The sequence below is a fragment of the Peromyscus leucopus genome, chromosome 14 (genome assembly GCF_004664715.2).
Source record: "Peromyscus leucopus breed LL Stock chromosome 14, UCI_PerLeu_2.1, whole genome shotgun sequence".
Taxonomy (NCBI): Eukaryota; Metazoa; Chordata; class Mammalia; order Rodentia; family Cricetidae; genus Peromyscus; species Peromyscus leucopus.
Window position 1 is genome coordinate 14132996 of NC_051075.1, and position 24508 is coordinate 14157503.

Sequence of the window (24508 nt, forward strand, 5' to 3'; positions counted from 1 at the left end):
GGGTGACTCTCAGACTACCAAGTTCGGCTGCCAGCATGAGGTACAATCTCAGCCACTTCTGGAGTACAGCTTATGTATGCTAACCCCGAGGAAACACTCCCCAGAAGATTTTACCTCAATGATGCTGGTCTCCTCTTAGTCATCACTGGTTCTTTAGCCCCCACTGACCAGTATTCCTTGTCCCAGCAAAGAGGTTTTACTTTAGTGGCTAATGGTTTTTACTCTTGTAAATCACAGCCAGTTCTTCAGCTCCAGCTGACCAGACTCTTCACACAAAAGGTACAGTAGGGTCTTTGCTTCCTTCCCTCTGAAACTTTACAAGCCAAGCCTTCATTGTCGGAACTGCTCTCAACATTCTCATCTTCCAAGTTCCTACAGGCCAGCTCACGGAGCTCTCAACACTCAATTGTTCCTTAGCCCAAAGGGTTGACATCCTTCTACAATCTTCCCCAAAACAAGTCACTCTGTCACAGCAGTACCCCAATATCCTGGTCCCAATTTGTCTTAGTTAGGGTTTCTATTGCTGTGATGAAACACCATGAGCAAAAGCAAGTTGGAGAGGAAAGGGTTTGTCTTATATTTCTATACCATAATCTATTATTGAAGGAAGTCAGGACAGGAACTCAAACAGGGCAGGATCCTAGAGGCAGGAACTGATGCAAAGGCCATGAAGGGATCTCTCTCTCTCTCTCTCTCTCTCTCTCTCTCTCTCTCTCTCTCTCTCTCTCTCTCTCTCTCACACACACACACACACACACACACACACACACACACACACACACACACATTGGGAAAGCTTGGCTTTTAGCTTAGGCTTGTTTCCAACTAGCTATTGTAACTCAAATTAACCTGTTTCTGTTCATCTACATTCTGCCACATGGCTTCTACCTCTCTCCCATTCTGCAGGTCCAACTTGTTCCCAGTCTCTTATCTCTCTGCCTGGAAGGTCCCCCATTCCCTCCTGCCTAGTATTGGTCATTTAGCTTTTTATGAAACCAATCACAATGATATATCTTCACACAGTGTAAACAAATTTCCTTCAAGACCTCCACTCAACAAGTAAACAACGCAAAAGTTTCAGGAAGTCCCTGCAATGGACCAAATGTACTAGGCCCTCCCTTCCCAAGCACATATAAGAAGTACGGCCTGCTGAGAGACACGCCAACCTGTTGAGCTGCCTGTAAGTTGTACAGTGATTGCCTGTCAGTTGTACAGTGAAATTCAGGTATCCAACTATACCTATGGTAGTGATTGAGGTGGAGGCTTTGGTGATACAGCTACCTTGGAGTCATTTCTGGTCCTCTATGTAATCCCTCACCCAGACTCCTATAAGTAACCCAAATAAAACTTAATGGACTTTGGTCTGTCTTTGGTTCCCTATTTGGGTGAGTAGACATTTGTTTCCCTAAGAAGAGTGTCACCCAACAGTATGACTTCTTTTTTTAATTTTTTATTTTATTTAAATAAGATTTTTTCATTTATTGCACAACAACCACAGTTTCCCCTCCCTCCTATCTTCCCAGCTGCCCCTCCCCCCACTTCTCATCTACCCACCATCCCTTCCACTCCTCCTCCATCTCCATCAGAAAGGGGCAGGCCTCCCATGGGCTTGAGCAAAGCATGGCACATCAAGTTGAGGCAGGACTGAGCTCCTCCCCTTGCATCAAGGCTGGACAAGGCATCTAGCATGGGGAACTGGTTCCCAAAAGTCAGCTAAGAGCCAGGGACAGGTCTTGATTTCACTGCTAGGAGCCATACGAAGACTCCAAGCTACACAACTGTCACACACATGCAGAAGGCCTAGGTCAGTCCCATGAAGGCTCCCTAATTGTTGGTCTAGAGTCCAAGAGCTCCCAAAAGCTCAGGTCAGCTTTCTCTGTGGGTTCCCTTGTCATGATCCCCCTAGCTTCTACAATCCCACTTCCCTTTCTTCAGAAAGACTCCCGGAGCTCAGCCGAGTGCTTGGCTATGGATCTCTGCATCCGCTTCCATCAGCTACTAGATAGAGTACCTCTGATGACAATTAGGGTAGTCACCAATCTGATTACAGTAGATGGTCAACTCAGACATCCTCTCCACTATTACTAGGAGTCTTAGCTGGTGCTGCAAGCTGCAGGAAAATGTAATGGAAATCAGCTACTATCACAAAAGCTACTACTTGGAAAGGTCAAGGACTTTTCTGAAGGTCAAGCCATGGCTTAAGAACTCTTAGTGATATTTTAGATTTTGTATATATATTAGCTGACACCTGCAATGATTTCCTTGTGTGCTATGTATGCTTCCAAGAACTCATAGCAATGTATTTTATCTGAAATACCTATTAAGCATCCAAGGCCAAATGGTCTCCTAAATAAAGGCAAATTAAGCTCAGACCCTCCTTTCTTATACAGCCTTAGTGTTATTTATATTAACATTATAGACTCCTAACATTTACCTAACCACCTCTAGGAACGTAGTTTGAGCACATAAATTCCCTTTTTCTGATAATATTAACCAATTTCAGCTCTTAATTGACCTCCTCCTTTACCACTCCCCTGTTGGGTTATAAAAGAAAGCCTGAAGGTCACTGCCTAAGAAAAGCTATTTCTGCCTTTATGATCCTGTAGTAATTCAAGCCTGCTGACCTTGCTTTTAGCTAGAGCACTGTTATTGCATGGGCATATAACTGTAAACCTCAGAGACTTAGAGGGGATTTTGACTGGAGAACTAGATGGAGAGCTAGAAGAATGAGATGGAAGATGAGGAAGAGCCAGATGGGGAAGAATGAGACGAGAAAGACCAAGATGGGGTATAGAGGGGATAGCAGATAAATGTAGAGAGATATCAGGCAAGAAAGGAGCTAGGCTTGAGAACAGAAATGAAGCTGTATAGATAGAATTTTATCCCAGAGGAATAAAGTGGGCAGACTAAGAGCTTGGTGTACTTAGATTCTTTTCCTGAAAATAATTCGTGCCATTTGTAGCTTCTCTTCTGGGCCCCTGGGAAGATTATTAAGGCTGGAGTATAATAATATTCAAGAAGCTGGGGTTGTCCTTGTGGGTTCCTGGGGGGTTCCTTGGTGCCAGGTTTCTCCCTAACTCCAAAATGGCCCCTGTGGTAGAATATTATTTTAAGGTGTGTTACTTTTGTTTATGTTGCATTTGTTTAACTCTGTGAAGCTGTGTTACTGTGCCTGTCTAAAACACCTCATGGTCTAATAATGAGCTGAACAGCCAATAGTGATGCAGGAGAGATAAATAGGTGGGGCCGGCAGGCAGACAGAATAAATAGGAGAAATCTGGGAGGAGGAGAGAAGGAAGAGGACATTAGAGGCTAGCCACCCAGCTACACAGCAAGCCATGGAGTAAGAGTGAAAGTAAGGTTACAGAAGTAAGAAAAGGTAAAAGCCCAGAGGCAAAAGGTAGATGGGATAATTTAAATTAAGGAAAGCTAGCAGAATACAAGTCAAGCTAGAATAAACCTCCATTGTGTGATTTATTCAGGAGCTGGTAGTGAACCTCCCAAGAGTAAAACAAACAACAGGTGTTGTTTCTAACACCTCATTCTTAACTCTGCCCCTCCATCCCACCTCCTGTATCCCACCCACCCAACCTGCACCCTCAAGTTCCCATCCCTCCTTCCCTCCTCCCCCACCTCCAGTTTACTCAGGCGATCTCTTCTATTTCCCTTTTCCAGGGAAATCCATGCATCCCTCTTTGGGCCCTCCTTGTTATCTATCCTCTCTGGGGCTAGGGGCTGTAGATTGGTTATCCTATACTGTACTCCTAATATCCACTTATGAGAGAGTACATACCATGTTTGTCTTTCTAGGTCTGGGTTATCTCACTCAGATTGTTTTTTTCTAGTTCCATCCATTTGCTTCTTACTGGCTTGCTCATCATGACTAACACAGCCTGCCTTCTTAAAGAACCCAGGATCATCAGCCAAGTAATGGTACCACCCACAATGGGCAGGGGTCTCAACCATCAATCACTAATTAAGAAAATGCCCTACATCTGGATCTTTTTTTTTATTTTATAATTTAATTTTACATATCAGCCATGGATTCCCCTGTCCTCCCCCCTCCCCACCCCCCATCCCCGCACCTTCCCCCAGCCCACCCTCCATTTCCATCTCCTCCAGGTCAAAGACTCCCCTGGGGATTCAGCTCAACCTGGTAGATTCAGTCCAGGCAGGTCCAATCCCCTCCTCCCAGGCTGAGCCAAGTGTCCCTGCATAAGCCCCAGGTTCCAAATAGCCAGCTCATGTACTAAGGACAGGTCCCAGTCCCACTGCCTGGGTGCCTCCCAAACAGTTCAAGCTAATCAACTGTCTCACTTATCCAGAGGGCCTGATCTGGTTGGGAGCTCCTCAGCTATTTGTTCATAGTTCATGTGTTTCCATTAGTTTGGCCATTTGTCCCTGTGCTTTTTCCAATCTTGGTCTCAACAATTCTCGCTCATACAATCCCTCCTCTTTCTCACCAATTGGACTCCTGGAGCTCCACCTGGGGCCTGGCCATGTACATCTGGATCTTATGAAGGCATTTTCTCAACTGAAGTCCCCTCCTTTCAGATAACTCCAGCATTCATCAAGTTGACATAAAACTAGCTAGCACATCTTAGGACTCAGCAGTCATATACACACATGCTCAGTCAGAAATACAAACCATGATCATCCAAAAAGATAAACATAAATGCTCACATCAGCATTATTCTTACTCTGGCTGAAAATCATTCAAATGTGTGTCATACATAGTTACTGTATATTCATGCAAAGGAATCTTATCTACCAGTGAAAATGAATTAATAACTGTTGTACATATAGAACAGATAAATCTCACAAACAAAACCAGGGGCTCAGAAGTCAGACTTTCAAACTCCTAGAAGTATGGCATAGGATCCTGGTTACAAAGGGATAGGGGATATGAAAAATTTTGATCAAAGGATACAAAACTTCAGTTAGAAGACATAAATTTAAGAGATTCATTGAACAACAAGAGGATAGTCATCAACACCAATGTGGCGTATCCTTGACAACTGCTTGAGAGCTTTCAGTTGTCTCACACAAATAGATGTGAAGTAATGCATCATGAGCTTGACTTAGTTATTCCACAATGCACACCCATATCAAAACATGTTGTATACAATAGACACATATGGTTTTACTTGTCTATTAAAAATTAGTGCAAAACAAAAGGGATAGAATACAGAAGTATTAAGTGTTTCTATAAACTTCTAAGTGCTTGCTGTGAGTTGTAAGGGGTTCACTGTAAAGTCCTCAAAACCATGGAGTATATACTCTGTAGGCAAACATTACATAATGAAAGCAACACTGACAGAAACACTGATGGAGTAGACAGTGAAGAGGAATCCCAGAGGAAGCAGCTGTCTAGCTCAACACACTATTGATTCTTTTCTCTCTACCAGATGTGCACAGTATCTGCAGGGATGCAAACAAACTGCACGCGAAGATCCCTGCTCCTGCTTCTGAAGGAGTTCACTTCAGTAGGGATGGAGAGCCAAGACTGACTAAAAAGGGACCTGAGTTCAGAATTCTTGGTTCATTCTTTTACAAAGATGAAGAACAAGATAGACCATGGTGTGACTGGCAGTACCAGAAAGGGAGCTGAAAGTCTCATTTCGCACTTACCGGAAGAAAATTGGGAGAAATACCCTCATTATTAGCACCGAGTTCCTTCCATAAACACAACATCTGGGCATCAAAGTAGAGGCTTGTTTGGCTTTTTAATTACTGTTAGAGTTGTCTACCAATTTAATTTTAAAGGACTGACGTCAGGAACACCCAGCTTTACACCCCTCAGCAGCAGGACAGCTTCCTCACTGCGATTTAATGATAGGGTGGATTAAATTCATCAAGAATAATATGGACTTCACAATCACCAGGCACTGTGAGCTTTCACCTTCGATTATGTGCGGCAACACATTTCAAAGCAGTCTAAAAACAAAACAAAAGAGCCTCCCTGATCTGTCCCCTGCCAGGCCAGACACGATAGCAATAGTTACAGAAAGCGACTAAAGCATACACATTATGTGCCCCAGAAACCAGACACTTCCCACTTTCCAGAGTCAAACCAGAGTGTGGGACAGGGGCTCCTGGGCTACATTTGTCACCCTCACAAAAGCAGTGTCTCTCAGGCTGTGACAACCAGAAACTGTTCAGATGTACTGATCTGTGACTAGATTGTTTGTCTTAAAGACCATACTTAACATCTTGTTTCCCAAAAGAAAGCAAATAGGCTCTACAAATTGAAATATAAACATAATTTCCTGTTTGCTTCTACTGCCCATAATAAGGGGGACAGAAACAGGACAAAAGTCCACAATCACCAGCTCACCTGGTAACTGTTGGGTAACCCCATGTGGGCAGCCAGAAGGGATTATTCCTAGTCAATTAACCGTATAGGAAGCTAAGACTCAGGAGAGTACCCAGCACAGACTCCAGGTAAGAGAATTATAGTTACTTTGAGGCTTTAGTCCTAGGCTCCTCTTCAGTTGATCCCTATTAACCTAATTCCATCTAACCACCCACCCAGTTAACAGACTCAGAGAAGGCAGCAAAGTGACCAGGTTTTCCGAAGGCCACTAGGAAGCCAATATTTGCAATCTTAACCCCAGAAACTTCTACCGGGGCTGCACACCTGAGTGCATTCTGCTCCCTTTAGTTTGTCTCACTTGCATCAGTGATTAATGTCAGCAAGAGAAGGCATTAGCCAGCTAGACAAGAATGGGCAGGTTCCACCTTACTAAAGAACGGTGGCACCCAATGACAGCCCAGGGATGGCCTTCTGGTCAGCAAAAGACTACCCACACAAGCAGACTAGAGACTCATCTCCATGAAGTAAAATGACCCAGACTCAGCTGAGATCAACACAGAAACCTCACCAACACTATGGTAATATGAACAGAAAATTCTTCCCTGAGGACTTATGATGAAATCTCATCTACCGTTCCCTATACCAACCCTTTCACACAAGTTAAACCGCTTGTTCTTTCACATACATAGTTTGTTGTTCGCCCTTAGCTTTCACCGTGGAATTCCTGGCCTTGAGGAAAGGAAAAGGCAAACAGCATTGCTATTCTGAGACATTATGCTAAGCACGTTTTGTGAGCTCAGTCCTACCCTGATGTGGAAAGAGAACTGGCCCACGTGGTAATTAACTTGCCAAGGTCCCACATCAAACACATGGTGGAGCCACGATTCACATTTAGCTCCACCCCATCCCAAAGCCTCCTTCTCGGCAGTACATCAGTTTCCCTTTAAGTGTGACATGTAGGATAACAGCATCTGCGTCAACCCCAGTTTGGTTAGAACTGCAGAATCTCAAGTACCATAGCAGCTGGCTGAGCGGAAGTCAGCATTCAAACCAGATCCCCTGGCGCTGCCAGCATTTGGCTGTGCACTGCTCCACCACGCCAGGAAAGAGAGAAGAAGTCTCCACCCACAGGGCAACTGCCTCAGCCCCAGTGCTGTTAAAGGTACTTAGCATCATTACTATTGGCCCAGACACACTGATGCTCACACATTACCAATTAGCCCATGGAGGTCTGAATACAGTCGGATTTAAAACAAGGAGGGAGATCTTGAGGGAATTCCAGGAAGTAGTAAATGACTTTAAATGTCTACCACCGTCAAATCTAAAAGGAGAAGCTCCGCATAAGCTGCCAGGTCATCAGAACCTCTGATGGCTCAGGATCCAAGTGTGGAATTTGTTTCAGGAGGGGAAGCTAGAAACAGGAGGAGATCTGAAGACCACAGGCATTCACCACTGACCCAAGGGTGAAGGAGCAAAAGCCTTCTGATTCGGGGGAGGGGAGTTTGGTGAAAGTTCATAGAAAACCTTAGGGCCCCCCCACACAAGGAGAGATGGATAAGCCAGAGGGTCGTCCAGTAGCAGAAGCTGACCTGAAATTATTACTGATGCTTAGGCCATTTTAAAAACTCTCAGGCCACCATACACTTTTTCCTATTTTTTTTTATTGAGCTATAACTTATATACCATAAAAAATATTCTTTAAAGTATGCAACTCAATAGTTTTCAAAAGTTATATAACCATCACCGTCTAATTCCAAAACATTACCTCACCCCCCAAAAGAAACTCCATGCTTACCAGAGTCACTTCCTGATCCAACTCTCACTTCAAACACCCCGGGCTTTTCTCTTCTGGATGTTTCATGAAGGAATCCATATGACATGTGACTTTAGTGTCCTGCTTTTCTACACATTAGGCTCAAGGCTGACACATGTTGGAGCATGAATTCAAACTTCCTTCCTCTTTACAGCTAAATTGTTTTCCATTGTATGGGCATATTGTGTTTCCTTTATTCACTAGCTGATGGAAGAGACTTCTTTCCATCATTTGGTGCTATGACTAATGCTGCTATGAATATTCACTCACAAGTGTTTATCCTGACATGCTTTCACTTCCTTTGGGAAATACACTTGGGAGTAGGGGTCTTCTTCCTGTAGGTAGTGTTTAACATTTTGAAGGGACCATCCAGCTGTTTTCCAAACTGCCTGCACCCTTCACGCTCACCAATACTCTACAAGAAGGCCCAATTTCTCCCTGTGTCTTTTTAGTCACAGCCACCCTGGTAGATGGGAGCCATCTCCTTGTGATTTTGATTTACATTTCCTTGCTGACTAATGGCACTGAGCAAATTTCCACATTCCTCTTCAAAGGAATAGCTATGCAAATCCTCTATCTACTTTTAAATTGGGTTATTTGCCTCTTTATTGTTGAATTGTGAGAGTTCTTCTTTCTTGCTATTTTTGAAACTCTAGTGAGGAATTTTCTTCCTGGAAAGTCCTTCTTTTTCCAGCATGCTTCTATTGAGCTGCTCCATGAGTTCCACTGTTCAAGGATGACTTTGGTCTGTTAGGAACTCCCACCCTCCCTTCCTGAACAATCCCCCTAAATTGTGTGACTCCTATTGCCCCCAAATATTTCTCCTGCCACTGTCAGAACCTACCTGTAATCTTAGTGAATTTACAGAATTGAGAAAGCATGTAACAGGCTTTTTGGACTACCACCACAGGATCTCTAAGTCTCACACTGAGCAAGGCACCATATTTTGTCTGATGTGCCTTGAAAATCATCTACACAGACACAATGCTAGTCTCCATAGTCCTACTGTATCCATACCACCAACCTAAAATGCCCTGCATGTGCAGGAGAGAAGGGTTCCACTGTTCACACTAGCACATCTCTGCCCCTTTCTGGAGACTTCCTTAGCCGCCACAGCTTAAAACTCTCCCTCTGTAATACACGTCAGTCATCACTTACAGAATTCATTAATCAACCAATATCCAGAAAATGCCCCTAGCATTTTAGGAATATAAGAGGTGAGACCACTTCATCCATAATAGTATTAGAAAACATAATAGAATTGCTAGCATAGCCTAAATTGCTAATACATCCCCTAAGATACACAGACAACCTCAACAATGCTTTGTGATTTGGGAAATTCTGACTTGAATAAATATGAATGAGTATTTTTTGATAGTGTTCAATGTGGGGTAAATCTTAGTTTCTTTGATATGATGGTGCACGTGTTGAGAGTCTGTATTCAAGGAAAATAATAGGTAGTGCTCCCCAAATTGATTTGTCCTTTGGAAGAGCATACCTACTAACATCCACCCCAACAGCATTCTTCCAACACATTCAGAATTGCTGAGCTAATCCAACTGCTGCTCAGTTCTATCAGCTGGACAGGACTGAAGAGAAAGCAGTTTATATGGAGATAACAAGGTACATTTGCTTTGTTTTCTAATGTCATCTGCTGGTAGACACTCTTAGTATGCTACAAAAAAAAAAAAATACACACGGACTCATAATGTTTAAGCTGCCTACTTTTCGAATAATTCCGAAATGAAAAACAAATAACCAACAAATGTATTTTACCAGGGATTTTTGTTTTGTTTAAAAGCACTCTCAGGAAGGCTGAGAACGGTGCTTCTGGGACGGGTTTTGACTCTCTGTGACCCAGCAGTGACAACCAAAGAGAAATGAAATATGATAATGATTGTCTCATAATAGACTTATTAAGGGAACAAAGACACCAGGGAGTTACTGCTGAGAAAAGTAAACAGGGACAAGAAAAGGAATGCTCACACTCACAGGAAAGAAAAAAAAAAAACTGCAGCAAAAGTAAGGGTAACACCCCAACTACCCACAGCAAGTTACAGGAAGGAGCTTTAAAGCTGAAGGACTGCTGGTGCTAAGAGGGAGAAAGCATCGAAGGGAACAACTGGATCTTCAGAAGGACCACTGTTCCGTCACCAAGTGTTGATTACAGTCAGGAAGGCAGGCAGGCCTGGGCCTTCAGTTTGATCGGCTCACACATTAAGTGGTACACTTGAGTTTTTGAATAGCTTCTGATTTACTGATAAGTCTCCCCACTGTTAATCATTTTAATGCTAAAACAAAGCACAAATGGGAAGCTGAGATAAAGCTTGAGGGTGAGCCGGGGTTCCACTGGGCATGGCAACTTAAGAGGCGGGGAAAGCACTGACTGATCTCACGCACCCGGATTTGGGTGCTGGGTTATATAAACTTCACTTCTTCTTCAAGAGCCCTCCTGCCTCAAGCCGGCTCCTGGTGCCTCCCTGATGCAAAGTAGTTAAAATGCAGACCACAATCTAGGTCATAGCGAGTCATAGTAAGATCTCTCTGCACAGAGAGACCATCCATAGTGTGGGAGACAAGGAAAAATGCTTTGGGTTGGTTCGGTCTAAACAATAGTAAAAAGCTAATGCACTCTGGCCCCCTGCTGATAATGCATAGCTGACTCTGAAGGCTGTAGGTCACTGCCAAGGCCACCATCCTCCAGAAGGCATGGAAGGACTTGGCTAAGTCTGATCACCAAGGGTCACCTGGCACAGGGTCCACTCGACACTTCCAAAAGGCCTGAGCAAGCTGTCTATTGAGAGAAAACACTACTAAAACTCCTTTTTAAAGGTGCTTTCTGGTGATTTTACCTGCCTCATAACCACTTCGTTCCAGCTGTCAATACTGTGTGCAAACTTTCCACAAATGTCCAAGAGCCTCAAAAAAGGAAATAGAAAACTTGTTGGACCTAACCTTATTGTATTAGTTTGCTTTCTGTTGCTGTGAGAAGCATCATGAGCAAAAGCAACGTGGGGAAGAAAGGGTTTACTTGGTTTACCTGTCCCAATCACAGTTCATCACTGAGGGAGGTCTGGGCAAGAATTCAAGCAGGCACATAAGCAGGTTTCTTGGAGGAACATTGCTACTGGCTTGTTCACCATGGCTTGCTCACCGTGGCTTGCTCAACTTGCTTACTTCAAGAGCCCAAGACCACCGCTCAGGGTGCCACCGCCCATAAGGAACTTGGCCCTCCCACATCAATCCTAAGCAAGAGAATGTCCCACAGATTTGCATACATATAAGGATCACCAGTCTCTCTCTACCAAAGCATGATCACCATGCATCTACCAAATCTCTAGAGACCAGAGACTAAGCACTTGACATTAAGAAAAGGGCAGTCTCATCTTTTTGTAAAACCATTTATTTGAAAAGTGACTAGAATCATTAAAACTAGGAATGGAAGCTGGCACATGGCTGGAGTTCATGATGCTTAAAGCAGTTTCCACAGGCTCCAGGAAGAAAGCCTGTCTCTACTAGGAAGAACCAGAATCCTGATACTTTGGAACAGCCCTCATCTCTCTTTCTCCTACCATACAAATTCATGATTCCATAGGCATGCCCTGGAGAACAGCCTAGCACCATCTGAGACTAGTTACAAACACAAACTGCTACACCTCTGCTCTAAACCTAGACACTGGAAGTGGAATCCAGCAACCTAGGAGTTAACAAGGCCTAATGCTCATATTTGGAAGTCTGCTCTAGGCTAGGGCGTGTTTCTGGGGAAGCTCGGGAACCTCATTAAGTTCTTGTTCACTGGGTGTCATGTAATCTCTCCTGTCCTTGCCTCTTAAACTAGTGTTTAATCTCCCAGACTCATTTTACCAATGAAGGGTTGAGTCCTCAGTTCAAGGTTACTATGAGAAGCCAAGAGAGAGCTCCATCGCAGGACTTGCTGATCTCGTCATCATCCTTGGATCACAAAGGAAAGCCTTGCTGACACAGATAATTCTGCACCCCCCTCACCCCCTGACTGTGAATGGTGTTAATGCAGGTCCCATGGTCTCCTCCATTATACCACACTGCCTCCCTCAGACAGAAAAGAGGGATTTCCAACGCATAAAATCAAGAGAAGCTGTGCAGGTGTGTGTGTGTAAATCGCTGCTTCCACAGATCTCAGCAGCTAAACCTTGTAGTGAACACTGCATGGTGGGGGGAGACTTGGCTCTTTGTTATCATCAACAAGAAGCAGAATTTTTTAAACTGGGACAGTGCACAGAGACACCGCCTAAGGCGTGGATACCGCTTCATGTTTCCTTAGCTCCCTCCCTCGCCACTGTGTCACTCAAGTCTCACAACAGACATGGAGAGCAATAGGGTCACCATCGCCTCCTATTTGTCACCAAAAGAAAACAACAAAAACCCCAAAGCTCAGAGTAGCTAACAGCTTGTCCACCAGGCCTGTCATCAGAGAAAACTTGAGCTCAGGTCTGTCTGACTCTAGAACCTGCGTAGTATAGCCACACACCATGGGATCTGTACATCTGGAAATCTTCTCTAAATGTACAATCCCCAAGAGAAAATCATATAGCAGAAATGGTGAACTCCTAACACACCAGCACTTCCTCAAGAGTGTGAGTGCTCCTTTAAGAACTTAATACACAAACCCAGCAGCCAAGGTGCTCAGCCAAAAGAGAGGAAAGGGAAGGAAGAAGAGAAAATAAAAAAGGAAAGGAAAAGAACAGAAGAAAGAGTGAGAAGCTTATTTCTAGCCTGCATAATCATTCTGGACTTTTTCCCACAGCAGCCTCCTAGGCAAGGCAAACAACCACTCCAAGCCTGGGCTGCAGATCCTCCACACACTTCAACCCAGCTCTCCTCCACTTTCCCCGACACCCCACCCTGTTATGACAACTCCGCTCTGACTGGTGTGTAGGCAAAACCCTAAAACTCAAAACAAGAAGTGAAAAAAGTGGAGCCAGGAGGAACATGGGCATCCTCTACATCCTTGCAATACGCACACAGCCAGTTCCAGGGCCTTGGAGTCTCCTAGAAGACCTTAGGAGACGATGTAATGAAGCAGAACAGTCCTCTGCCCCTGGCTTTGTTCCTTCCCACAAAGTCCGGGTAGAAGAAAGATAGAAACACGAGAGGGTTGTTATGAAGTCCAAGGCAAACAAGCACCCATGCACTCTTCCTTAAGAACTGTGTGCCATCCTAAACTCTCTAACTGATCATTTGGGTCCTGGGGTCTGTGATGATGTAAACCTAGGGAAAGTCAGGAAGAAAAAGCAAGCCATCCATCTACTCCAGCCACGCTGACCCGCCATATGTGTGAGCTGGATTCTGGAGCGCTCTGAAGAAAAAAAAAAAATCGGAGCCCAGAGGCCTTGACCCAGCCCCTGAGCACTTCTTTGGTTGGGTACAGGGATAAAAAGCCAGGAGTGCCGGAAGCCTGCCCCGCGAGAAGCACCCCCCTCCTCAGTTTTGACAGCAAAAATCTTCCTAGAATATGCCAAGATTCATAGATTGGGGTGACTCGCTGATCTCAGTGAAGAGAACTCTGACGAGGGGCGCAGCGACCCACTGAGGTCTCCATAACCGAAGCCTCCAGGCGGCCCCCTTGGGGGGCCGTTCTGCCGAGCCAGCAGGAGAGACCTACCGGCTTCCCTACCAACTTTGTCACAGGAATCTGCCCTCTAGGCTATGACCAATATTGCTCGCACTCCCGGTCCCGGGTTGGGGGAGAATCAGCGAGCGACCCAGACCCTTTTCCGCGCGCACAAAGCAGCTGCGCCAGGCGTGCAGCCCCTTCTTCCCGCCGCCCTCCAACTTGCCCGCGCCGGCCGCTCTCCGCGCGCCTACCCTCGCCGCCTGCCCCGCGGCGCGCATCCCAGCCGGCAGCTGCGGTAGCTGCAACTGTACGCCGGGTGGCCTGGCCTCCCCGCGCCCGGAGCCTACCGTGCAGCCCGGCTCGTGCTCGGGCGGTGCCTAGTGCGCGGCACGCGTCCCAACCGGAGACAGTGCTCCCCCGCGGCTGCCCCGCGCGCGGAGATCGGGGCTGCGGACCGGGCTGGCCCGCCGGCTCAGCTGCTGGCCGCTCGCTGCTCGCTGCTCGCCGCTCCCGCGCGGGCTCCTGCTAGCGGCGCGCGAGGAGGGAGGGGTCGGGGAAACTCCTGGCAACTCCAACTCCCGGCACCAGGGCTCCAGCTGCAGCCTCGCGCCAGCCCGCTGCCGCGAGTGCGAGCTAGAGAAACCAACCTGCCCCCGCCGCTGCCTATGAGCATGCCCAGTGCGGCCGTGGGCGAGCCAGAGCGCCCTGGCCCGGGGCAAAGATCGGTGGCCGAGGGCTTGGGCTTGGGCCTCAGGCCCGGAGCGAGCCCAGGGGACAAGTGGGGGAAGGCCCTGGGGACGCGGGTCAGCGAGTGGAAAGGCAGTAAGAGTCGCACCCGGTTGTGAGAAGTTTGTGGACTGGAAAGGTGGGCTGATTCTGCGAGCCTCTGCAAGCCGGTATTCAAGGGACAACCAGAAAACATGCTACAGGAATGTGGGCCCAGCAGGTGGGGTTTTATTCAGTCCAGGCTTATCTAGAGTGACAAAAATCCAAGAGCTAATGGGGCCTGGCAAGCCCAGTAAATAGAGTGAAGCGGGAGGAGGAGGCCAGCTGAAGAGAGCTCCGCTGGCAGCGCAGCTGTCCTGCTAGAAATGACCTGGGTTTGCTGGATTTTATTTTATAAATACATAAATGAGTGGTTGACATGTAGCTTTCGCATGTAAAATATCCTAGTTATTGAATCTTGTCAGAGAAGTAAATAATAATAATAACAACACTCTAGACCAACCCATGACTGGGTTCAGTGGCTGCTCAGCCAGTTTGAACCAAGGAGCTCTGTGAAGAGCTGCTGAGTGCCTGCCCATGGTGGTTTAGGAAGGCGCTGGAAAGGATCCAAGATGATTCAGACTGCCTTCAAAGTGCGAGGGGAAATAGGTTTTCCTGACAGAAGAGAGCTAGCGATAAACGCTAGCGATAAACGCTGGCGCTTTCAGAGGTAACTAATGCGGAAAGGGGCTTTGGGAACTAACTTTGAGGATCTTCAGGAGTATAAACACCTGAGTAGGAGGGCACTGCAAGATAAGCTGGACTCAGCCTAGCTGCTGGAGAGTCCCTTAAAGGCATTTTAGATTCTGAATCAAACGGAAGACCCCATGGTACCAGTCCTGCCTTTATTTAAAATTTTGATATTTTTTATAATGCATTTTTGCATTGATTTCTCTCTTTTTATAATACTGCATTAAAACTTTAATCTGATTACCAAGTAATTTGGCCAACCTTTCCATTTTGTGTCCTACCTCATCCAGGCCTGACCCTACTTCACTGGAGTTTACTTTTAAGAGGCCAAGATTAGGAGAATTGGAGCAAGGTGGGCTCTGGGGTCCTGACTGCCAGTCTGTGGTGATGCCTGAGCTTTATCTGGTAGAACGTGTTGGAACCAGCTGAGATGCTGGAGGAAAACAAAGCTGCGTAATCCAAAGATAACGCTTCTGGGAAGATGTGTTGAGCAATAGCCCTTCAGAGGGGAAGAATGGGGACTGCTTATGACATGATCACTGTTTATGACAATCAGAGGCATTTCCCTGATAAAGCCTGTCTCTGCAGAGACACATGGTTGGATTACCTTTTTACCAAAAACTAATTATCGGGTTTTTCGGATCAATCCCAGCCACTCCTCCATCAGGAGTTAGGTGAGCAAGTGGCTTCTCTTCCATGTTATGTTTTCATCATCAATGAATTAGAAGACAGTTTTCATTATTTATGAGAGGTTTAGGAGAAGTGATGTGTGATTTTTTTTTTTAATGAGAGTTTGTGCAGTAAGAAAGCACTGTCCTTGATCATCATGTATCAAGTTGGGCTTGACATAAAGACTCTGCTGCATTACAAAAGCTGTCTGAAATAACAAACTAAATCCATTTGAGATGCTTTTTTTTTAATATTGGAATATTGCTAAGAAAACTTTGCAATCAATTTTTGAGTAATTCATCTATTTAGTTTACTAAGATCCTCTGATATTAGTTTCTGTTGTCAACTTCACCCTGCTTCCCCAGCACCTTAATATTTATTGTTTCCCTCTCCTGCCTCAGTATTGGAGGTCTACACAAGATGACTGCCCTCTGTACCAAGTGCCTTCTAACTCATGAACAGTTTGTCAGGGCAATGTTTGCTTCAACTAGACACCTGGGGCTTACCTCAGTGCTGAGTTTGAGTCTCTTTACAGACGAGCTCATCAATAGCTCCTTTCACAGAGAACAGACTACCCTTTATCTATTGGAAGTATTTTAAGCATGCAGAACTCTCAAAGGAGAAAAAAAATGCTTGAGTGTTTACACAGAAGCTTTCCAGACGGTTTGGAAATGAGGAAGTACCTAGCCCAGGACCTATCGCAAACAGGTAGTTACAAATATTTGCAAAATAAATAAAAGTTTCCATCATCAAAATCTTCCGGGTCTCTGTTGTACCTCCCCTAGTTCCTAAGAATTATTGTTTTAAAAGTCATAATAATAATGTCATCAAGCACAAGAACAGGATGTAAACATTTATATAGGGAGGGGCTCGAAAGAAAAATATTTTGCTTGCATTTTATATTGTGTGTACATACGTGTGTATGTGAGCATGCATGCACTCGTGCATGCATTAGAGACTAACTGCTTCACGCACTTTGTCTCTCTGCTTAAATATTAAAATAATCACATTTTAAAATTTGTATGAGTAAATAACAAATAGTATTTTTTAAATACAATGCAAAAGAGCTCAGCTCAGAGTGAAGCCAGTTCCCACCCTGTAAAAAGCTAGTGTTGTCTGTTTGTTGCATATAGTTACAGAAATGGCTAGTGTGTATGATTGGAAGCACAGATCTTAGCTTTGTCTTTGAAGTTTAATCTTGCAATGATAAAAATGAAAAAGACACTGTAGTTCATCAAGCTGCCACATTAAAGTACTTTAACTTATTATTTTGTAAGAAAGAAGGAAAACGTAAAAGTGATGTTTCTTACTTCCTGTGGCACAGGTAATCTCATGGTTGCAAGGATATCAGACCCTTCTGTGGGTATTAAGTAATGCAAAGCAATGATTTCATCTACAGTGCTCTAGAACTCACTGTGGACTTGAGCCAAAAACTCCCATAGATTTTATGTTGTAGGTCCAGTAAAGCTGTATGTAGAAAGAAGCACTGTCTAAATAACAAATGGATTTGAGCCTAGTGGCTCCTACCTCTACTACCAGCACTGCTGAAGCAGAGACAGGGGAATTGCCATGAGTTCAGTGGTTATATAGCATGACCGTATCTTAAAAGCCAATAAACAAACACACCTAATGAACGGACATGGTCACAGTTTGATACAAGGGATTGATGTCATAGGACAGTATTTTAATAGCTTCACTTAAAATGGTGCCATCCAATAGTCGAAAGAGTGCCTGAGCTGACCTACATCTGATCGGATGGCCGAACACCCTAACTGTCATGATAGAACTCTCATCCAGTGACTGATGGAAGCAGATGCAGAGATCCAAGGCCAAGCCCGAGGTGGAGCTCCAGGAGTCCAATTGGCGAGAGAGAGGAGGGATTATATGAGCAAGAGATATTGAGACCATGATTGGAAAAAGCACAGGGACAAATAGCCAAACAAACGGAAACACATGAACTGTGAACCAGTAGCTGAGGAGCCCCCATGGAACTGGACCAGGCCCTCTGCATAAGTGAGACAGTTGATTAGCTTGAACTGTTTAGGAGGCCCCCAGGCAGTGGGACCGGGACCTGTCCTTGGTACATGAGCTGGCTTTTTGGAACCTAAAACCTATGCTGAGACACTTTGCTAAGCCTTGGTGTAGGGAGGAGGGGACTGGATCTGCCTCAAATGAATCTACCAGACTGGGCTGACTCCCCAAGGGAGACCTTGCCCTGGAGGAGGTGGGAATGGGGGGGGGCAGATTGCAGGGAAAGGTGGGAGGAGGAAGGACAGGGGAATCCGTGGCTGATATGTAAAATTAAATTAATTATAAAATAAAAATATTTTTTAAATGGCACCATCAATCACAGTATATATATATGGAACTAGAAACACTTCTAACCTCTACATTTTTAAAAAATCCTTATATACTACAAAGCTAATACCTTCTCAAATTTTCATTCTGATGATGTGAATTAAGATTTTTTTAAAAAAAGAACAACTTTGGAATCCATTAACTTACTAACTTTTAAGTTTGAACAGTATCAAACTACCATGTTTGTTAACATACACTATTGAATATTTGAAATCTCATATGGTTCAATTTTGTTTTTTTATATCCCTTCAAATAGTGTTTTTAGATCTAGAAGAATCTATTTTCTTTTAATTATTTGTTTTCTATACATCCCAGCCACCATTTCTCCTCCTTCTATTCCTCCAACCACCTCCCAACCTCCCTTCTCGCCCAGATCCACTGTTCCTCCATTTCCCTTCAGAAATGAGTAGGCCTGTGAAGAATTATCCACCACTCTCAGCCTAACAAGATCGTGTAAGTCTAGGCACAAACCCTCATATCAAGGCTGGGCAAGACAACCCAGTAGGAGAAAAGTGTCTAAAGAACAGACAAAAGAGTCAGAGACACCCACACTCCCACCGGTAGGGATCCTGCACATGTATCAAGCACACACAAACGTAAAACACACGCAGAGGATCTAGCACTGATGTATGCAGGGTTCATGATTGCCCCTTCAGTCTGTGAGCCTCTGTGAGCCCTGCTTAGTTGAAGTCTGTCGGCCATATTCTCCTGATGTCCTCAAACCCTCTGAGTGGTACATTTCTTCCTCCCCCTCTTCCAAGGATTCCGGAGCTCCAAGGGGAGGGACCAAATCGACCTGGACTCTCTCTCTACCTAACATTGGCTGTGGGTCTCTGCATCTGCTCCCATCAGTTGCCCAAGGTAGACAAGGAGTCTGTTCTTTAGGCTGCTTGCAATAATGCTCATTTTCCTAGAAAAGTGATGTAACTAACCCAGCCCCAAGAAATCTATTAAATGTCTGAGTTTTAAAGTGGTACCAGGTGGACCTGGGAGCCACACAGAAGAGGAAAGCATCCCTCTTCCTCTGTGTGAGAACAGCAGCAGGACTCTAGTTGGTGTAAAGTAGGTCAGAAGAATGTAATCCCCTTTTGGTTTCTTCTGCGCTTTGCTTTCCTCTCATTCCCCTGTAAATTCGCCCATTCACCCATTTTCCTCATTTCATCTTCCATTCATCCATTTTTCTCATTGTGGCCTTAGTTTTTTTCCATCTCGCTTAGTTTGTCTGTTATTCCCCATTTCCAAGAATCAATGTAACAGCAGTGTATTACAAGTGAGAACTGAATAAAATAACTGTTAAATTAGCCTATGCTTATGTGTGGAAAACTGACTGCTTTTCTAAGACATCTAAGATTGAGAGGCCAATTTATCACTTCAGAGAAACATTCCCATAACATTTAGAGGATGAAATGTGACAAGAAAGCTGGAGCATGGAGTTCAGCAGCAGAGTGATTGCTCAGCATGTACAAAGCCCTAAGTTTGAGCCTCTGATGAACAAAACAGGAAATATTCATGCCTGCATGTACTTTGTGATTCTGTTCTATTGGTTTTTTTTCAAAACTATGGTTTCTCCTAAATTTTTAGGTTCTGCTTTGTTTTCAGAGTGGCTCTCTTGGAAGTAGTAGGAGGTTTTCAGGCTGGTGGCTGTCGTAGGTCTGTATTCCAGTAAATTGGTAAAGGAATCTGTCACATCTAGTGACATCTATTTGCTGGAGTCTAAGAAACCTTCAGAATTCAGATAGACTTGTGCTTCAAGTTTGTTCTGTTCACAGAGTAATTAAGCTCAGTGTGTAGTTTTACCTAACCATGACTATTCCAGCTGGTTTATGGCCACCTTCTTTTTTAACTGAATTCTGTGGTACTCCATGTACCATGACTCCAGTGTGCTAACTGTATGGTTTTGTTTTCTTCTGTGCTCTCAAGACCCACAATAAATATCGACTGTTGACATCAAATTTTGTGAACTTCAGTGCACCATTCTGGTCAATTTTTGAAAGACCTGGCATATTTGAGTTCTGCAGTTCCTTCTCTTCCATGTTAATGGGTTTTCCACTGTTCTTCAAGCTTTTTTTCTACTTCTCTGATTGTGTTACTTTATCCTCTAAGCTGAATCAGAGTCCATATGCCAATGAACAGCTCAGACCAATACTAACTAGAGGGCGAAAGAGTTCCTTGGGAGAAGGATGATGAAAGCAAAGCAAACTTTTATCTTGTAAAAAGACGTTTGTACTTTGAACTTGGTTGTTCTGTAGTAGCTGTAAGTATTTTAGCTGCTTCTTTTCAAAGAGACTTGTATTTCCTCAAGCGCTGGGAACAAGCCTTTGGAGTCTTACATTGTCCCTACCCCATGCCTAGCAGAGACAGAAGCCCATCAACAAATGGCCATTACATGTCACCTTTAAGGTGTATCATCAAAGATCAGAGATGGTCAATTTTAGAGAAAAGCAATTTGATATTTAACCATATATGTAAGTGTAAAATTATGTTTGTAGTAAGTTTTGTAATCAAAAAGTACACTAGGTTATGTATGAAAGGTCTAGAGTGGGAATGGTAAATAAAGGAAAGAATTTTTGAAGAATGATGAGCTGAGCCAAAAAAAAAAAAAATAGCAAAGTAAGAATTTCAGGGAGAGAAAGTAGCATGCACTTTACTGGGAAGGTGTACTGGCTAGTTTTATGTCAATTTCACACAAGCTAGTGTTAGCAGAGAGATGGGAGCTTCAGCTGTGAAAATGCCTCCCTAAAATCAAGCTGTAGGCAAGCCTATAGAGCATTTTGTTAATCAATCTTTTTTGGGAGAGGGCCCAGCCCATTGTGGGTGGTCCCATCCCTGAGCTGATGGTCCTGGTTTGATAAGAAAGTAGGCTGAGCAAGCCATGAAGAGCAAGCAGCACCCCTCCATGACCTCTACATCAGTTCCTGCCTCCAGGTTCCTCCTGCCTTGCTTGAGTTCCCGTCCTGACTTCCTTTGATGATGAACAGTAGTGTGAATGCATAAGCTGAATAAACTCTTTCCTCTCCAAGTTGCTTTGGTCCTGCTGTTTCATCATAGCAATAGTAACCCTAACCAAGACAGAAGGTATGCAGAAACCTTAAGAGAGAATTGAAGGTCTTTGTTCACATTACTACCTGTGATGATTAATCTTGATTGCCAAATCCTGGGCATGTCTGTAAGGGAGTTTCTAGATTACCTTAACTGAAGTGGAAAGACCCACCCTGAATTTGGCAGTAGTTGGAGTCCCAGACTGAATAAAATAGAGAAATCTGGAAGGAGTGGAGGGGGGAGAAACTGTGGTTGGCATGTATTTTCAATAAAAATAAATAACAATAATAAAGAAACTGGACACTAACATTCATTTCTCACTGCTTCCTGACCACAAGTGCGATGTGACTAGCCCATTCAAGTTCCTGCCACTGTGGTGCCTCTATCACAATGACTATTCCTTCAACCTGGGAGCCAAAAAAGCCTTTCCTTCCTGAAGTTGCTTAAGAGCAACTGCTGTACAAAAACCAACTCCAACTGTCCACAAGACATCGGTGGCCGGTGTGTAGAAGCAGCATGCTGTCATGGCAAAGGCATGGATTTTTATATCATACAGACTAAGGTTTGAAACTTGGTTCAGCTCCTTACTTCAGAATCTTGGGCAAATTTTATTCTCTATGGGATTTCTTATCTCTAAAATATGCATGTTACTATCTACATGTGGCTTTAATGGTCAAGAGGGACAACATATATAATATACTTAGCATGGTGCTTGGCACACAGAAAATTCTACACTAGTATTGCTACTTCAATTTCCTAACCATTCATCTTGGTAACTGAGAAAAGTGGGAGGAATTCAATGATGTAGTTTGAGTTCCTCGTGCAAGGTGTTTCTAAGAAGCATTGCCTCTGTTCTTTGCAATCTATTTTATCAACCAGGTGTAATCATGACATCACATGAAAAAGCTTACATACACAAAAAGTGTTCTTTGAATACTCCACCTTTTCCTGATCAGATGTCCTGATGTCTCCACCTGTTACTATATTTACAAAGAAAAGGCCAAAGCAGATAGATTCTGACTACAGTGATTTCAGCATTTGTGCTTATTAGAGTTTTTAAAAATAACTTATTTATTGTATGTACATTGGTGTTTTGCCTGCATGCACATCTTTGTGAAGGTGCCAGATCTTAGGGTTACAGATAGTTGTGAGCTGCCATGTGATGCTGGGAATTGAACCCCAGTCCTTTGGAAGAGCAGTCAGTGCTCCTAACCACTGAGCCATCTCTCCAGCCCTCTGCTTTCTGGGTTTTGACTCAACAAAGACTTATAAGAAATTGCTTCTGAAAAAAAAAAAAAAAGAAAGAAAAAAGAAATTGCTTCTGGACCACAAATTTGCCTTAAACAGTGACTGTTAAATTTTGATAACAAGTAACTAAATACGGCTCTTTCCACAAACAAGCCCCACCAACACCAGGGTCTCACACACGGTGGGCAAGTGATCTATCACTGAGTTATATCTGTCACCCAATATTTCTTAAATTGTTTGAATTAGAAGTCTTAGGGAATAGTATGTAGCAGAAAAATTAAAATTCATAAATTTTTTTTGACTAGTCCTTAGCATGGACATGGCTTATAAAGTAAATTATGCTTGGTAAACAAACCATGCTAGTTCCTGATTCCGGCTTTTAGTATAAAACTACCCTGTCCCCACCACCATCCAGAAAAGCTGTTAGACTATGAGCTAACAAAGAAGTTCCTATTCTGCCAGGAAACACATGAGTCACTAGCCACACAAAGCTACTGTCTCAGCATTTCTCTGCCACAGATTTAGAGATGACAGAGCAAAGCAACCCATGCTCAATCTGAGACAGAGGGAGGGAGAGGTCTTCATGCTGCTCGTGGCAGCAATTCCTTTCTCATTATGCTACTTGAACCTGGTATGGGACTATCAGTGAAAGAAACTCATGCCACCTGCTTCCCAGAAGTTTCTCAGGCCCAAGGGGACTGCACATGCAGACACCCTGAAATCCCTCAGAGCTCTTGCCTAGTCTTGGAAACATAAGGCCTAGGATATAGTTGTTTAAAGTATACTTGGAGAAGAGGAAGTTTGGGATGGGTGGGATGAGGGGAAGAGGTCTGGGAGAAGTGAGGGAGGGGTACATGTGATTACACCCCATTGTACACATGTATGAAATTCTCTTCTTGGACTAGTAGCTTCGACATAACCTGGGAGCTTGTTAGGGATGTACTCTTCTGCCTACTCCAGACCTGCTGGATCAGAATCTGCACTTTAACAAGCTCTCCAGGTAATTCATTTACACATGAAAGTTTAAAAAGCGCTGCCTAGAATACCTAGTGGAGAAGGGCTGGAGAAAAACAAAAAGCACTTTAAAGGTGAAATCAATTTCCTTTGCCCTTGGTGTCCTGTCGGACTCTAATCTCTAGGCCCTGGCTATGTATAACTAAATCTGACCCTGTCTTTCTTTGAGCTGTCTGCAAATCCTCCTCTGTGAAAAACTGTACTGATTCTATCACCCTTGTCCACTCCCTGGCCTGTATCTATCTCTTCTTTGGCTAACACTGTACATGTATGCATGCTTGGGGCAAATATTGCTGAGACCTTTCTGGAACAGTGGCTAGTGGTAGACGGAGGCAGACTGGAGAAAAGAATTACTAATAAGAAAGAAGGGAGAGAGAAGAGAAAGAGCTTCACAGATGAAGAAAATAACTCTGAAAACCTTTGTTCAGCCTTACAGCAGCAGACTGGAGCTTGTTGGATATAAAGTACCATGCCACGTCTGCTCAAGAAGAGCCCTGATATACTTGAGGGCAAGGGCAGCTCTGACTTTCCAGAAGCTCCCTGCACTGATGATTCACATCACCCTGTCACACTCACAGAACAAGATCATGCCCAAAGCCGACCTCTTTCTAGACATATAATCAGGTCTGTTTGTTATGACCTTGACCCTGCTACAGGCATGCTGTAGGCTCTAAAAAGATTGCCTCTTTGTTCATGTCTATTCCTCACTGAGAGTTAATATATTCACTTATTTTCTAAACAAGAATGTACTTTTTTTAAAAAAAGCCCTCTTTTCAGAGTCTTGCATTTTTATAAATTTGTTTTTTGAACACTCCTTGGAATTCATAATGCAAGTACTGGTAATGCATATTTGAGTGAAGAAAAAGGAGTTTCTGGCTGCCACTTTTTTTTTTTTTAATTGGGCTTCTCTGTGTAACAGCCCTAACTGTCCTAGAACTCACTCTGTAGACCAGGCTGGCCTCGAACTCACAGGATCCGCTTACCTCTGCCTCCTGAATGCTGG

General features: G+C 44.1%; 1 protein-coding gene across 1 annotated transcript in view; it reads right to left on the reverse strand.

Moving 5' to 3' along the window:
* The window catches only part of Stxbp6 (syntaxin binding protein 6), a 243168-nt gene extending 228923 nt beyond the window's left edge, over positions 1-14245 (reverse strand). Inside the window, exon 1 of the mRNA XM_028882711.2 lies at positions 14070-14245. The gene's annotated coding sequence lies outside the window, so the exon portion shown is untranslated. The remainder of the gene's footprint in view (positions 1-14069) is intronic.
* Positions 14246-24508: the final 10263 nt, after the last annotated feature.